Source organism: Capra hircus, chromosome 13 (genome assembly GCF_001704415.2).
Source record: "Capra hircus breed San Clemente chromosome 13, ASM170441v1, whole genome shotgun sequence".
Taxonomy (NCBI): domain Eukaryota; kingdom Metazoa; phylum Chordata; class Mammalia; order Artiodactyla; family Bovidae; genus Capra; species Capra hircus.
In genome coordinates this window covers 43,127,024-43,141,952 of record NC_030820.1, presented here as the reverse complement: position 1 = coordinate 43,141,952, position 14,929 = coordinate 43,127,024, and the positions used below count along the sequence as shown (strand labels likewise).

At 42.2% G+C, this 14,929-nt stretch overlaps 1 long non-coding RNA gene across 1 annotated transcript; it reads left to right on the top strand.

Moving 5' to 3' along the window:
- LOC108637393 lies at positions 775-14,890 on the top strand. Its single transcript, XR_001919016.1, has 2 exons — positions 775-1,633; positions 14,548-14,890. It is a non-coding gene; the product is annotated as an uncharacterized LOC108637393 (long non-coding RNA).

The following is a 14,929-nucleotide window of genomic DNA, read 5'->3' as shown; positions in this document are numbered from 1 at the left end:
TATGACCAGCTTAGATAGCATATTCGAAAGCAGAGACGTTACTTTGCCGACTTAAGTTCGTCTAGTCAAGGCTATGGTTTTTCCAGTGGTCATGTATGGATGTGAGAGTTGGACTGTGAAGAAGGCTGAGTGCCAAAGAATTGATGCTTTTGAGCTGTGGTGTTGGAGAAGACTCTTGAGAGTCCCTTGGACTGCAAGGAGATCCAACCAGTCCATTCTGAAGGAGATCAACCCTGGGATTTCTTTGGAAGAAATGATGCTAAAGCTGAAACTCGAGTACTTTGGCCACCTGATGCGAAGAGTTGACTCATTGGAAAAGACTCTGATGCTGGGAGGGATTGGGGGCAGGAGGAGAAGGGGACAACCGAAGGTGAGATGGCTGGATGGCATCACTGACTCGATGGACGTGAGTCTGAGTGAACTCCAGGAGTTCGTGATGGACAGGGAGGCCTGGCGTGCTGTGATTCATGGGGTCTCAAAGAGTCGGACATGACTGAGCGACTGAACTGAACTGAACTGAATGGTGGGAAAGATTGAAGGAAGGAAAAGAAGGGGACAACACAGGACAAGATGGTTGGATGGCACCACTGATTCAGTGGACATGAGTTTGAGGAAGCTTCGGGAGCCAGTGATGGACATGGAAGCCTGGTGTGCTGCAATCCATGGGGTCACAAAGAGTCAGAGACAACTGAGCAACTGAACAACAAAATCGTGACATAGCTTATGTGTTTGGAGAAGAAAATGGCAACTCACTCCAGTATTCATGCCTGGAGAATCTCATGGACAGAGGAGCTTGGTGGGCTCTAGTGCATGGGATCGCAAAGAGTCAGACATGCCTGTAGCAACTTAGAACATATATAGATTTTAATGCAGACATTTGTAATTGATATTTCTATAAGACTAACACAATGTAGAGAAATTCAGTTCAGTTTAGTCTCTCAGTCTTGTCCGACTCTTTGTCACCCAATGGATTGCAGTAAAGAAATTGGCCGGGTGCTACAAGACAAAAGTAAAGAATTTGCTCCATCCCTCCCTTCTCTGCCCCCTGCCTATGAGAGTTATCTCCAGAGCCCTGAGTTGTTGGGATCCCAGAAAATCATAGGCAACAAGAACAGTATTGCGTGACCTGCAGAACTTCAACAGTTTGCTCTGACTAAAATAAGGGTGACATTCTACATGTAGAATGCCAACAGAGAAAAGCATCAGTTTATGTGGAAAGATAATACGACAGAGAAAGAACAAAAGTTTAAAAAATACTAAAGGAAATACCAGAACATTAAATATGACCTGGAAATATCAACATCAAGTAATGAGCTTTTTAATAAAAGACATTTTATACCTCTGTCTCTTGAAAAGGTGAAACATTATGACCTGTCTGAGAATAAGCAGGGACCAGATCTATGCCTAATTCCACAGTGGGACGGTACTCAACTGTTGCGCCTTGGACATCCAACTATGCAGAAAGCAAGAATTTTCGAGGATGGAGGTCAAGATGGCAGAGTAGATCCCACCTTCCCATGAATACATCAAAAAGACATCCACATCCACGTGTCCAAGAGTTCTTACAGAGGACCTACCAAATGCTGGCAGATCTCGTACAACCAAAGCTACAATAAAATTGCTGTGGAACCAGGTAAGAGGAAAAGAATATAACTGGAGTGGGCAAGTGATCTGCACCCCAGGGAGGGAACTATGAAAGAGGAAAGGGTCCCTCACCCTCGGAGCCTCCTTCACAGGCTGGGAGGGCTTCTGGGACAGGTAAGGAGCTTCTGAGACCCAGAAGGGTGTGGAGCTGTTGGCTTGCAGCGGGCAGGGCAGAGAGAGACCGACAGAGACTGTCCCTGCATCTGCCCGCTAGTGCGTACAGAGGCTGGGTGCTGGAACTACAGCGGACAGACTAGGGAGAGGATGCTCCTTGCCCATGAGGAGACAGCCCCCCAGAAAGAGACTGGAGTGTGGCTGGGGCCTCACCTGGGGGTGCGTGCAGGACAGAGCCTGGGCCTGCCCTCAGAGCCCCACTGTCAAAGGGTGGGCAAGGGAGGGTTGCGGCCACAGCTAGGGAGCTGGGCTCCACTGCTAAGAGCTCTGTGAGCACAGAAGCCCCAGGGAGCAGCCACTCCCAGAGGTGGGGCTGAAACCTGAGAAATTCCCGGTACCCCCACAGCCCTGCGAGTGTACCATCTGGGCAGATGCACACCTGCAGCTTCATGAGCCCGGTGCCTGGGAACCGCTAAGCAGGCGGATGCCCCCGCAGCTGAGGTGGGTCTGCCCCCAGCAGAAGCAGTGGGCTTTGTGGGCCCGCACGCTTGCATGGGCTGAAACCTGAGCCCATTCCAGTGTTTTCACAGTGGAGGTGAAGCCAGGTGCAGCACCAGCTGTCTACTTGTGCGTTTTGAATGCTGGGCAGCTGGTGACCTCACAGAGCAAGTGGCCCTGCTGACAGTTCTTAGAGAGGGACATGCATGGATGCTTTCTGGCAGGAGTACCCCAGTCCCCCCACCTCACACTCAGCTTTGAACCAGGTCTGGGGGCTTCCACTCCAACACTCAGTTCCCAAACAGGACAAGAGGCCAGAGTGGGGGTGTGGATAAATTAGGAAACTAGGATTAACAGATTCACACTGCTATTCATCAAATAGGCAAACAACAAGGACCTAACTGTATAGCGGAGGGAACTATAGGCAGTACCTTGCAATAACCTCTAATATAACAGAATCTGAAAAAGCGTGCTGTGTTGTGCTCAGTCGTGTCCAGCTCTTTGTGACCTTATGGACTATAGTCCACCAGACTCCTCTGTCCATGGGATTCTCCAGGCAAGAATACTGGAGTGCTCGAATGGGTTGCCATGCCCTCCTCCTCTAGGGGGATCTTCCTAACAAGGGATCGAACCCAGGTCTTATATATATATATATATCTGAATCACTTTGCTGTAGCCTTGAAACATTACAAGTCAACTATCAGTTCAGTTCAGTCGCTCAGTTGTGTCCGACTCTTTGCAACCCCATGGACTGCAGCATGCCAGGCTTCCCTGTCCATCACCAACTCCTGAAGCAGTTGACAAAGTCAACTATACTTCAATTTTAAAAAACAAAAAACAAACAGAAAATGATAGAAAGACCATTCTAGGCTAAAAGAGCTTGAGAAACATGGCTTAAAGTGACATGTGAAGCACAATCAGTTCTATGTCAGCAAAATCTTATGTGTACATATATGGCAATGTGGCAAAAATTTTGCATATAAAAGGGAAAATAGTGATTTTTTCATAATACCCTTTGTTTTTATTTGAAAATTTTTCACAATAAAAACTTAAGAAAAAAATGAATGCTAAAATAACATTAATTTTTAACTTATAATTGAAAATATTTATTATGTTTATATAAATATACATTTGCATATATATAATTCTTTAATTCACAAAGTTGTATTTTTCATAGAATGCTCCTCCTCACTGATTTTAGCTTGTACCTTGAGGACATTACATTATAGGAAATAAGATTGTCAGAAAAAGAATAATTTTATGTCAACACACATTATATGACATATCTTAATTGGTCAGACTGAAAGAGTCAAATAGGAGAGTGATGGTTACCAGGGGCTTGGAGGAGGGAGAAATCAAGATTTGCTAAGTCTCAATTATACAAGATGAATAAATTTTAGAGATCAGCAGTACAACTTTTTCCCTAAAGTTAATAATATTATACCATACTACATCGTGTTGAAGAGTATTGTATGCTTAAAATCTTTTTATGAGGATGGATCTCATATTAAGTTTCCTAACCCCTCATAGCTTAGTTGGTAAAGAATCTGTCTGCAATGCAGGAGACCTGGGTTCGATTCCTGGATTGGGAAGATCCCCTGGAAAAGGAAATGACAATCCACTCCAGTATCCTTGCCTGGAAAATCCCATGGACAGAGGAGCCTGGTGGGCTACGGTCCATGGGGTTGCCAGAGTAGGACACGACTTAGCAACTAAACCGCTGCCACAACCAACCATGAAACAGTGAAAATATAACAGAAAGTATGAGAATACAGAGCCCAATAGAGAAAAGTGTGTCTAAACAGTTAATTTTCTGATGAACGTCAAAGGGAGAACCAGTCCAAGATTGAGTAAATCACAAAGTGAGCTCTATGTTTGAGTCAATGTTCCTGAGTGGCTCTTCCATCTACTATTAGTATCACCATGAGCCTTTATCGTGACCCATCTAAGATAAATGACTTTCACAGCCTCTGGCAAATTTTCTGTACTGTGCTCCCTGTTGAAGACTCGTAAATGCAGATACCAGTTATTAAGATGCAGGCATCCAAACCCTACACAAACTCTTAAACCCATCTTATCTGATTTTTCTCTTCTTTTGACTTCCCATTTCATGTTTTCATGGTCTTTTTCCTGTATGCAATTCTCCTGAGCTGATTTCTGGCCACGTTTTCAGGTTAGGGACATGCCTCTTCCCTCTAAGTTCTGGGTAATTTGTCTAACCCTCTTTTACCTTCTTTGCATGCATGCATGCACACGCAGTTGCTTCAGTCGTGTCTGAGTCTTTGCCACTCCATGGACAGTAGCCTGCCAGGCTCCTCTGCCCCTGGGATTCTCCAGACAAGAATACTGAAGTGGGTTGCCATTTGCTTCTCCAGGAGAGTTTCCCAACTCAGGGATCAAACCCAGGTTTCCTGCATTTTAGGCAGATACTAAACCACCAGGGAAGAGCTTAATATATGTTGCAATAAATACAATTTTTCTAGGTTCTAAAAGGGGCTCATTGTGGCTTACGTGAATTTTCTCTCTTCCCTGTACTTGCCTATTTTGAAATGCCTCTTCTGAGCTTGGAATGGCAGTAAGTTACATGGCTTTAATTCCAGAATAAAAATTTCAATCTTGACCTGGGCTAGATAATCAGGCTTCCTTTTCCCTCTGAGCATCAGAGGCCCTAGGGCAGTCATATGAACCAGCAAGGTTCTCTTTAGGTTGGTATGGAATGTGGATGATCAAATGTTCATGATCATGAGCCTTGAGCTGCCCCAATGGAAAATGTTCATTAAAAATAAAGAAAACCAAGAGTAATGCCTCAATAAGGGGTGAAAAAAAGGAGACATATCTGAAGAGTTCTGCAAATCCTTAGATCTCCATGGTTGGGACCTGCCATCTACATAGTCTTCTAAGCTATTTTGCATCAGATGGCTTGGGTAGATTTCTATAACTTAAAATCAAGAGTTCTACATGATACAGTTCTTAGTGACTGAGTGCAGTCTACAAACCTCATCATGAAAACAGCCATCATTGTAGGCAAGGTCTCCAAGTCCCTGTAAAGGTCCTAGGTTTAGACCCACCCAGAGGAAGCACCATCAATTTGTTCAACTTGAAAGGGTGAAAGAGGAGATAAAGTCATTGTGTTCAAGTGTAAGAGAGTGTCACTGCTCACCACTGCTGCACCAAACTGTGGGCTCAGAAAATCCCCAAGAGACTCAGGCATTGTAATCAGGATGGTGCTGAACTCTCCTATTTTTATTTCCACAAGTTTCTGAGGGATAGAGATCATGAAACTGGAGGGGAACCCAGAGTAATCTGCAGGTGAGCACAGCCTCAAACCCTGATGCAGACTGAAGACTAAATGCTCTCTCCTCTTTCATAGGGAATGGTTCTAGCCTGGTTAGTGGAACCAAATGACCCTCCTAGTGTCACACGGGGACTCAGTGCTTGACAATCCAAGCCCTTCTCACTCATGTTACATCCACTACTATTTATATCTCAATGTCAAATCACTACTGTTACCTCTGGAGGTGCACAGGTTCCATAAACCAGGACAGGAATGAAGTGGCCATCATTAAGCTTCACCTTCTGGCTTTTGAAATCCACTGCCTGTTGCCCTCTGAGAAAACAGACTTTATTTTCTTCTTCTTCTTCTAATTCTGCCTTAACGTGTTATAAATAACAGGAACGTAATGCCTGAGCTGCGCTGTCCAATGTTATATTGGACAGCAGTTATATTGTAGGAGGGGCAGGGTGAAATCAGTACCCATGGAATCAGAACAGAATCAAAGCCAGTTAACGTGTTTGCTTTTTTTTTTTTAATCAGCTTTATCTTAAGTTATATTATGATGAGAATGGCTGAACAAGTGTTGACTGTATGTTAGACTAGAAACTTCCACATAGCAATCTTTCTGCATTTTTCTGATTATGAAGCCCAATCTTGATCAAACATCAGCTGAAATAGTTAACTTAGTTACAGTAAAAATGCATACACATACAGAATCATACAGTTTAAGGGGGTTATAATAAAAATTTTTCAAAATCTTATCCCTAAAAAATGCATGAAAATGTCAAATGAAAATAAATTTGCTTTTTAACCTTTCCCATCAGCAAGATAATTTTGTTTTATTCTGAGAGTGGTGAAATTCTGAATAGGACACAAAACCCAGATATTTTGTTATTGTTCAGTCATGAAGTGGTGTCCAACTCTTTGTGACCCCATGGATGGTAGCACACCAGGCTTTCCCATACTTCACTATCTCCAGGACTTTGCTCAAGCTCATGCCCGTTGATTCAGTGATGCCATCCAACCATCTCACCCTCTTTTGCCCCCTTCTCCTCCTGTTCTGAGTCTTTCCCAGCATCAGGGTATTTTCCAGTGAGTCGGCTCTTTATATCAGGTAGTCAAAGTATTGGAGCTTCAGCTTCAGGGTCAGTGATTCCAATGTATATTCAGGGTTGATTTCCTTTAGGATTGTCTGGTTTGATCTCCTTATTGAAGATTAGTTATTAATAGCTATTGGATACCATGTCCAGTGTGTAAACAGACTCTTGGAGGGTTTATACCTTAATTATGTAACTTTTAGAAATCTTTCATAACAAAAATAATACTTATTACATACTTTACTATCTTGCTCAGTAGTTATTCATAAAAGAAGAACCTGTAAACAAGTTAAATTGTAACAAATTTAGGAAGAGTTATGGAAATCATGAGGCATTGATACAATGGGATGTTGTGAAGCCAAATAAAATTTAACACATGGAGTGAAGGCAGCAAAATGGTGGGCCAGGAATCATTGAAGCCTCCCTTAGAAAGATAAGAAAGCAACCAGAAACCAGATGGGAAACCTCACAGGAGCTCTGGAAAACACTCAATCAGAAATCTACAACAACAATGCTTGAAATGGATAACCAACAAGGACCTACTGTATAGCACATGGAACTCTGCTCAGTGTTATGTGGCAGCTTGCACAGGAGGGGGTTTGGGGGAGAACGGATATATGGAATGTACCGCTGAGTTTCTTCTCTGTTCGCTTGAAACTACAACAACATCGTTAATCAGCTATACCCCAATACAAAATAAAAAACTTAAAGTTTGGGGAAAAATCTACAGCAACAAAGTGAACACACAATTAGGAAAAATCCAGAACACAGTGGAAGGACATTTCATTGTGGTTTTATTCACCTGTACCCTTCTCCTGGCAGTGTAGGGCAGTCTTTAAAGGATGACAGTTCAGCTCTCAGTTACCTGCCTTAAACCAGACTGATCACAAAAAAAATATGCAAAGTTCCAGGCTATTTGCAGGCTGCCTGAAGACTCAAGCGTGTTTTACTTCAAGGGAAGTAGGAAGGACAAAGGACTAAGGGTGAAGACATAGACTAGAATTTGTAAAACCCTGAGTAAACTGGGGTGTGGATTTAGTGGACACTGGGCATTCAAAAATAGCCACATATTCTGAGAATCAAATAGGTACATGTATGCCAGGCGAGATGCTGACTCAGAAATGAACTGAGTTGCCCTTAGCTGAACTGTTGGACTGACCCCAGGACTAGAAACATGCCAAGTTTATCAGTGAAGGCCAGTCAGTGACATGACACAAATCTACAAAGAGTGGGTATTTGCTGTTGTTTTAAGTACGGAATTATGAACACGCACACACACCAACAAATGCATCAAAGGCCTTCACATACAGATACAAATATGGAGCTCTTAGAAGAAAAACTAGAGGGAAAGCTTCATGTCCTTAGATTTGGATATGTCACCAAAGTACAGGCGTGCATGTGTGGTAATTTTCATGTTGCAGGCATGTCAGACTCTGTGCGACCCATGGCTCCTCTGTCCATGGGATTCTCCAGGCAAGAATACTGGAGTAGATTGCCATGCCCTTCTCCAGGGGTTCTTCCTGACCCAGGGATTGATCCTGCATCTCTTAATTCTCCTGCATTGGCATGTGGGTTCTTTACCACTAACGCCACCTGGGAAGCCACTAGTGTAACCAAAGCACAAGGAACAGAAGAAAAATAGGTAATCAGTATTCATCAAAACTCATCAAATAAGCTGCCAAGAGAGTGAAAATCAATCCATAGAATGGGAAGAAAAACCTTTGCAAATCATATTTCTGATAAAGCTAAATTGACTGGAACTTCCTGGAAACATCCTAAAACTTGATCTGAAATTGCTTGGTTCAATTGCCAAGGTCAGTTGGTGACCTTTGCTCTTTATTTTGGCTAATATTTCCACAATTAATCTTCTGATTATCCTTGCCTATTGATGCAAAATTTATAGATTTTATATTTCCTCACTCCTTCTGAGTGTGTCTTGACTACCACCATTTCTCTTTCTTACTGCTTTAAAGCATTTTCTAAGAGAGTTTGGATTTAAACCTTGAACTAGTCCTAGTGTTTCCAACTAGCAGAAAGGGATGTGGTAGAAATTTTTATACTCTCTATGTGAACAGCTGACACTCAGGAATGGAAACACATTGTTCCACAAACATCACACAAGCACTCTGGTGTATTCTCTCCATACCTCCAGTAGTCACATCCGTATCTCTTGTTTTTCTTTTGACTCCAGTTTTCTACACAGTGCATCCCAAACCAAAGCAACGGTGTGAACAGGATGATGCTAAGCTCCAGGTGACAGTGACCCAGGTGCTTTGGTCTTGTCTCCTGGTTCTTGCTTCTATTCCATCCTCTCCGCATCTCAGAACCACCACCTGTTCTTCATCTTTGTATTCTTGTGCTTACTGGAACTCAGAGTTTGGGGGAACTTGAAGAACAGTCACAGAATAATTGTGATCATATCACAACAGGAATAAAGTGTTACATCAATAAGCATCTTTATTATAGAAGGAGTTGATCATAATATAAGAGAAAAGGTTGATTCTCAAACAAGCGTTCAAGGAGTTCTTCTTATGTAACTTGCATCCTAACATCATCTGGGTGTTCATCTAATCTCATCTTCAATGAGAACAATTTCTTCACATCTTGGCACAAGTACACCTAGTATTCTTGATCTGATAACTACAAACATTTTTCATCATAATGTTCATGATTTCCATTCACAAATTTAATGAGTAAGAAGAAATCCGAGTTCTTAGTTTTTCTTGGAATTGATTTTATTTGGGCTGTTTCGAAATTGATCTTTCTTGGAAAACATAGATGAAGAACATACTGCATTCTAGGTTAAAAAGCAAGACTTGAGGGTGACCTTGATCATCGGGGACTAGCTCTGAAACCAGGCACAAGTTTCTGTGTCTTTGTTGTTTGAAGTAAAATGCTGACTCAGGAGTTAATGATTGAGAAATGTGAAGATGCAGAAACAAAGAATAGCTGTAGTGGAGGGAACTGGTAACAAGTTAGAGTATAGTTCTACCACATTGCAGATTCACCAACTCTCAGTTCCCTGAAATTTATAGACAGAGGTCTGACATACATTCCTAAGTCATTTTTACAGTAAGCAGCCCCCACCAAATGAGAACTGGTGACAGCAAGCATATAGACCCTAGACTTGTTGAAAGCAGGAGGTTGATAATGCTTGAAACTTCACCTTGAAGCCAACAGGTGCATGAGCTGGTCTTGCCCTAATCCTTAAACACCATGAAGCTCTTCACTAACTGCTCCAGGGAGAGTCACACGATCTTGAGGGCGTTAGTCCTCTGTGGCTCCCTTTGCCTGGTAAAGCAACTCTTTGCTACTTCACCCAATATTCTGTCTCTGTGTTTCTATTTGACACCAGTGAACAAGGGCAGAGTTTTGGTAACAGCTGCGAGAGACATGCATTGTCCCAAGTTATGTGTTCCATTCAGGTACAGCTGCCTGAATGGTGGTCAGCTCAGATCCAAAGGGAATACACAGGGCTGCGGCTTGAAAGTCTCGATGTCTCAACGTTGATATAAGAGGGAAACAAGCAAAAAGGCTTTACATAATTGCCTATATGAGTGTGAGGATGGAGGACAGCTGGAACCATGCTGGGAGAAAAGACCCCATATCAGAAGACCCTTTTATTATTCTCCAGACCACAGAGAGTCTCACTCAGACAGTATCTAGGTTTCATGTGAATTTTGGCAATCACAGTAAAAGCTATCAAGGACTATTTGCTCAAATGTATAGAAATTCAGTGTTATTTATCTTATTATTTGATTAAACACTTTTTTTTGGATTTTATTTTGTTTTAGATAGAGGATAATTGCTTTACAACGTTGTGGGATTTCTGCTGTACAGTATTGAGAATCAGCCATAAATATACGTACTTCCCCTCCCCATTGAGCCTCTCTCCCACCCTCTCCCCCACCCACCCATCTAGGTCCTCTCAGAGCACAGAGCTGAGCTCTCTGTGCTATACAGCAGCTTCTCACTATCTGTTTTACACATGTAAAATAGATAGTATATATATGTCAATGCGTCTTCCTCAACTCTTCTAAACTTTTGAAATTGCTTCCAATCAGGACTGTCTTCCTCATCTCTAAACCATCTTTCAGTTCAGTTCAGTCACTCAGTCATGTCCAACTCTTTGCGATCCCATGAATCACAGCACACCAGGCCTCCATGTCCGTCACCAACACCCGGAGTTCACTCAGACTCACGTCCATCGAGTCAGTGATGCCATCCAGCCATCTCATCCTCGGTCGTCCCCTTCTCCTCCTGCCCCCAATCCCTCCCAGCATCAGAGACTTTTCCAATGAGTCAACTCGTTGCATTAGGTGGCCAAAGTACTGGAGTTTCAGCTTTAGCATCATTCCTTGCAAAGAAATCCCAGGGCTGATCTCCTTCAAAATGGACTGGTTGGATCTCCTTGCAGTCCAAGGGACTCTCAAGACTCTTCTTCAACACCACAGTTCAAAAGCATCAATTCTTCGGGGCTCAGCCTTCTTCACAGTCCAACTGTCACATCCATACATCACTACTGGAAAAAACATAGCCTTGAATAGACACACCTTAGTTGGCAAAGTAATGTCTCTGCTTTTGAATATACTATCTAGGTTGGTCATAACTTTTCTTCCAAGGAGTAAGCGTATTTTAACTTCATGGCTGCAGTCACCATCTGCAGTGATTTTGGAGCCAAAAAAAAAAAAAAAAAAAACAGTCTGACACTGTTTCCACTGTTTCCCCATCTATTTCCCATGAAGTGATGGGACTGGATGCCATGATCTTCGTTTTCTGAATGTTGAGCTTTAAGCCAACTTTTTCACTCTCCACTCTCACTTTCATCAAGAGGGTTTTTAGTTCCTCTTCACTTTCTGCCATAATGGTGTTGTCATCTGCAGGTCTGAGGTTATTGATATTTCTCCAGGCAATCTTGATTCCAGCTTGTGCTTCTTCCAGCCCAGCATTTCTCATGATGTACTCTGCCTATAAGTTATATAAGCTGGGCGACAATATACAGCCTTAGTGTACTCCTTTTCCTATTTGGAACCAGACTGTTGTTCCATGTCCAGTTCTAACTCTTGTTTCCTGACTTGCATATAGGTTTCTCAAGAGGCCAGTCAGGTGGTCTGGTATTCCCATCTCTTTCAGAATTTTCCACAGTTTATTGTGATCCACACAGTCAAAGGCTTTGGCATAGTCCATAAAGCAGAAATAGATGTTTTTCTGAAACTCTCTTGCTTTTTCCATGATCCAGTGGATGTTGGCAATTTGATCTCTGGTTCCTCTGCCTTTTCTAAAACCAGCTTGAACATCTGGAAGTTTGCAGTTCAGGTATTGCTGAAGCCTGGGTTGGGCAATTGTGACAATTACTTTACTAGCATGTGAGATGAGTGCAATTGTGCGGTACTTTGAGCATTCTTTGGCATTGCCTTTCTTTGGGATTGGAATGAAAACTGACCTTTTCCAGTCCTGTGGCCACCGCTGAGTTTTCCAAATTTGCTGGCATATTGAGTACAGCACTTTCACAGCATCGTCTTTCAGGATTTGAAATAGCTCAGCTGAAATGTCATCACCTCTACTAGCTTTCTTCGTAGTGATGCTTTATAGGCCCACTTGACTTCACATTCCAGGATGTCTGGCTCTAGGTGAGTGATCACACCATCGTGATTATCTCGAAAACATCTTTAGGTCTCCCTTTTGGGGAAGAACCCTGACCTCTGGATATACAGCACGTCTAAGGTACACAACCCCTCTAGCGTGATCCCAGTGAGACAGCTCATTGCTTATTTACCAATCAGCAAACACCACTGTCATATATACATAGACTCGGCTTCGAGCAAACCAATAGAAAGTTGATTTGCAACACTTGTTGGGTTCCAAAGTCAAAGACACAAAGCCTGCACCTATTAAAGCACACTTATCCACCCTCTACAGCCCCAAACTATAGTAACATTTTCTTAACTGATAAGACTTGAGCTCATATCAACCTGTGAATATTCAGGGGGTGGACTAGCAGGAGAAAAACCTTGCGTCTAAGGATCCTGGATCAATGGCAGTAGGCACTCAGGATCCCTCTCATTCTCAGGAGGGAGATGTTTTCTTTACATTACTGCATAGCAAACATGGGGTCCATTTCTCTGCAAGGAGCCACTGTCTCTGTGTTGCAAGGGTGTTTGTTGTACAGACAAATACTTGTGTGGGATGAATGGCACTTGGTGCCTCTGCCTCATAGATAAACAGAAATGGGAGAGATTTTGTAGAAATATCTCCTATTGGCACTTACCCATTTCTAAGAGCTAAATTCTAATTTCATTTACAGTGTCACCCTCCACTAGACTATCAACTCAAGAATTTATTTTAATTTATTCTTCTCTATTTTATTTATTGATAAAACATCTTCCCTAAAGTGTTCAATAAACTTAAGCTGAATAAATCAAGGAATAAATGGCAAAACATATGAGAACTAATCAAAATGTTTAGCATAAAAAGGCATGAACTCACTTCATTCATATCCAACCTTTTGTGACCCTTTGGACTGTAGCCTTCCAGGCTTCTCTGTCCATGGGATTCTCCCAGCAAGAATACTGAAGTGGGTTGCCATTTCCAGACATATCTAAATCATTTTCCCATACAGCAGAAATTAACAGAACATTATAAACCAACTGCAATGGTAGTTGAAGCATTACAACTTCAACAAAAATTTTGAAATAAAGAACTTCTAACAGTTTTAAAAAATTAAATCGGTAAGATGCACTGCTTTGTAATATGCATACATGCTCAGTGGCTAAGTTGCGTCCACCTCTTGTGACCATGGACTGTAGCCCACCAGGCTCCTCTATCCATGGGCCCTCCCAGGCAAAAATCCTGGAGTAGGTTGCCATGTCCTTCTCCAAGGGATGTCCCCGAGTCAGGGATTGAACTGGAGTCTCCTTCATTCTTTAGAATTCCTTACCATTGAGCCACCTGGGAAGCAGTATAAGAAACAAAATATAATACTGGAACTATTTCATTTCATGTTTTGCCACTGGTCATGTATGGATGTGAGAGTTGGACTGTGAAGAATGCTGAGCACCGAAGAATTGATGCTTTGAACTGTGGTATTGGAGAAGACTCTTGAGAGTCTCTTGGACTGCAAGGAGATCCAACCAGTCCATTCTGAAGGAGATCAGCCCTGGGATTTCTTTGGAAGGAATGATGCTAAAGCTGAAATTCCAGTACTTTGGCCACCTGATGCAAAGAGTTGACTCATTGGAAAAGACTCTGATGCTGGGAAGGATTAGGGGCAGGAGGAGAACGGGACAACAGAGGATGAGATGGCTGGATGGCATCACTGACTCGATAGATGCAAGTCTGAGTGAACTCTGGGTGTTGGTGATGGACAGGGAGGCCGGGCATGCTGTGATTCATGGGGTCGCAAAGAGTTGGACACAACTGAGCGACTGAACTGAACTGAACTGAACTGAATAGTTGAATTACAGTGTGGTATTAATTACTGCAGTATAGCAAAGTGACTTGGTTTTATATATATATATATATATACATATATATTCTTTTTCATATTCTTTTCCATTATGGTTTGCCATAAGCTATTGAATATAGTCCCCTGTGATGTACAGGTGGACTTTGTGTTAATCCAATTTGTATACAATAGTATGCATCTGCTAACCCCAACTTCCCAGTCCAATTCGTTCCCAAGCCCTTCCTCCCTGGAAACCATCAGATAATACTTGATAGCTTACAGAAATACTTACAGTAAGTTAAAAAAAAAGTGTAAAACCTGTATATTGAAGATTATTTCAAATTGTAAATAAACATCCAAATACTTTTATGTAGGAGAGTCAAGAAAGTATGAAATTAAATTTATATTTTATGGCATGAAAAATTTAAATATTGAAAACTTTTCTCTACCTTTGCACTCCTCTCCCTCACTGTAAGTTGTGTGTCTGCATGATGCATGGACCAGACCTCCCACATCAGAGGGAAGACCTGCTTGACCTTGAAGAGCAACAGACTCCTAGCATCAGTAAGACAGCTCCTTAAAAGATAAATTCCTTCTTGACCTTGTAAGGGGTCACATGACCCACCATGATGATGCTTAGATCTGGATTATGTACACTGTCAATAATGTCTTTTCATGCACAGCCCTCTGTCTCCAAAACTTACATCCCTGTGCCTTGACTTCTGGAGGACACAACAGTTCTCAGGCCTTCTGAGATGCTCTTCCTGGGTTATAGTTCTCAAATCTGACTCGAATAAAATTTTCCATTTCTTTCTTAGATCAATGAGTTCATTTTCTACAAAGGAAAAGGAACCAGGA